Source organism: Portunus trituberculatus, chromosome 14 (assembly GCF_017591435.1).
Source record: "Portunus trituberculatus isolate SZX2019 chromosome 14, ASM1759143v1, whole genome shotgun sequence".
Lineage (NCBI taxonomy): Eukaryota > Metazoa > Arthropoda > Malacostraca > Decapoda > Portunidae > Portunus > Portunus trituberculatus.
Genome location: NC_059268.1, coordinates 19591684 through 19594555, shown reverse-complemented (window position 1 = coordinate 19594555; position 2872 = coordinate 19591684). Strand labels below are relative to the sequence as shown.

The following is a 2872-nucleotide window of genomic DNA, read 5'->3' as shown; positions in this document are numbered from 1 at the left end:
TCACATCGTTTTCTGAAAACATTAATATGCAGGTATGGTATGGTGGTGCTATACAATAATGGTATGGTGGTGCTATACAATACAAACATTAATATGCAAGTATCTATGGTGGTGCTATACAACACAAGGACTGTTATTTAAGAAGAAACGGCAGAATAGGGAAGAAGAAAAAACAAAGAAATGAGAAAGAACTATTTAAGAAGAAATGGCAGAATAGGGAAGAAGAAAAACAAAGAAATGAGAAAGAACTCAATTTGCAGTTTCACCCTACCATGCAATCTGATCTGGCTTATGTTTTTCAGGTAAGAAATGTGAATTGACTGATGATGTATGTAATTTCCATCACAAATGAATATTTTGAGTTCTGATTTTTTTTTTTAACTCCCAACAACCTTAGAAGACCTGTGGGAAATTAGGGCTTTTGGGTGGGGGAGCATTAGATTGAGTAATGGGCATTACAAAAGAGGTCAGAAATCAATAAAATCACATAAAAAAAACTAAAAATACTTTTGATGGAGGAGGCAGGTGGATGCAGCAGCAGTACCCATTGCTTTGTTTGAGTAGCACTGCCAATGTTACATTTCCAGCTGTATCCACTACACTGTAAACTCCAAAGGACAAAGGATACTTAACAAACACTACCTTATAACCTTTTAGCCAGAAGGATGCCATCTCTCCCCCATGCCAGCTAGGTTATTATGTTAGGTTTTGTTAGCAACGCTTGGGTGGGGTGTTCTGGGAAGGGGGTAGTGGATCCAGCTGGAAATGTTGTCCTTCATAATTTTTACTTTCATTAAACCTTTCACTGCACTATGATGCACTCTCGCTTTGTTTACTCTCAATGGAAGTTCAAGTTGAGTTAAACTTGTTATAATTGGTTCGCTTAACGAAGATTTTTTTAGGAATGTAACCCCTTCGTTAAGCAGGGGTTGCCTGTATGTATACTGTATATATATATATATATATATATATATATATATATATATATATATATATATATATATATATATATATATCCTTGGTAACCATCATGGGAAATACGGTCTGCATTTTGGCAAATTCTAGCCAAAGGGCGAGAGTCGTGATATTTGTGACAGGTGGAGGGGAATCCTGAATTCTCTCCGTGCTTGGATTCCCTTGCAAACACCAACGAGTCTTGCGCCTGGCAGACAATATTACTGGCTGAGGAAGAATCTTGGGCAACAGGGCTTGTTAAGAACTTAAGAATACATAGGATTCGTGGAGGATTCGAATCCAACAAATCCAATAAGGCAAGTAATCGGATTTGCGATTATCCGTTTCATAGAATCCTGCCCAGCCCTACTGCTGTCCGAGCCCTGTGCCAGCGAGCTCCACCCTCTTCTGATGGTTAGGATGCCAAAGGGTGAAATTTATTGAGAGAAAAATATTTATATAAAATCTTATATGTTGAAAATGATCAGTTGGTTGATGAATTTTTGCTGGGACGGTGACCTGCTGGAGCTACCGTGAAACACAGACTCGATCATTCTTCTAAAGGCTTACTTCCACATTGAGTTCTACCCTAAATGTGCCGAAACAAATTATGTATGACATGCGCCGTGAAACCAACCAGAGCTCATTCTATAACTAATATAACTATAATAACATATTTACACAACATACACTATTATACTATGTATCTTCTTAGTTATGATGACCCAGTTCCCTCAGCACCATTTGCATAATTTTATTCCAGTCTTAACTTACATCACACACCCCAGAAGGCAAACAAAGTCACTCACTCACTCACTCTCTCTCTCCAACAAGCTTATTTTGTATATCTCCTGGTCTGTATTTAACTCTTCATCAACATACATGCACTTCACAAGCCTTTTTCAACAAAAAGTTAACGATGGAAAGTTGTTTATATTATTTAAGAAGGTTAACTTAATATGCTGTGTTACTTTAGGAGAGAATCAAACCGATCTACCTACACATGTAGAAAGTATTTTTTTTGTGTTGTGTTTTTTTTAATTTTTTATCTTTATAAAGCAGTACATGTAACAGATTTGATATTTGTTACAAGGTCAGTAACCACTCAAGCATGAAAGATAAGATGATGTCGGTCTTTGCAAGTGGCTCTAGCCGCTCTATCTACTTGTAGCTGAAAGGCAGACTGGTAAAGAGGGAAGCTGCCACTGAACGGTAAGAACTGTCACTTATCGTGAAACTCGGTTAACGAAAAACACACACACACACACGGTTAACGAAAAACACACACACACACACACACACACACACACACACACACACACACACACACACACACACACACACACACACACACACACACACACACACACACACACACATATATATATATATATATATATATATATATATATATATATATATATATATATATATATATATATATATATATATATATATACACACAAACACACAGTCGGCGACAAAAGACGTGACCACGTGAAAAAACAACAAACGCAACTTGTGTGCTGGAAATAACTGTTAAGTAATTACAAATAGTGAATTGGAAGTGCATATGTAGCCTCAATAACTAACCTTTTACTTGTTTATGGGGTCCTTTGCATTTTCTTACTTCCAAACGATCTGGGAGAGAGGCTGCAAGGTCCTGCCGAGTTGCCGCAGGTATTGCATTCTACGCCCGATGAATTGCCTCTTTTAATCTCTCCTCGGTGGACGTGTTTTCTTCTCTCAATTTGCGTTTAAGTATAGCCCAGAGGTTCTCAATAGGTGATATATCAGGGCTATTTGGTGGCCAGTCAGGTATCACCTCAACCTCGTTCTCTCTCAGCCATTCCTTCACATGTGCTGGGTGGCAAGGAACTCCGTCATGTTGGAACACCGCTGTGCCAGTGATGGCAAA

The 2872-nt window shown here is 38.1% G+C and overlaps 1 protein-coding gene across 1 annotated transcript in view; it reads left to right on the top strand.

Annotated features, from left to right (window-relative positions):
* Window positions 1–2097: 2097 nt before the first annotated feature.
* LOC123503855 (organic cation transporter protein-like) overlaps window positions 2098–2872 on the top strand; it is a 22164-nt gene continuing 21389 nt past the window's right edge. Inside the window, exon 1 of the mRNA XM_045253970.1 lies at window positions 2098–2166. The gene's annotated coding sequence lies outside the window, so the exon portion shown is untranslated. The remainder of the gene's footprint in view (window positions 2167–2872) is intronic.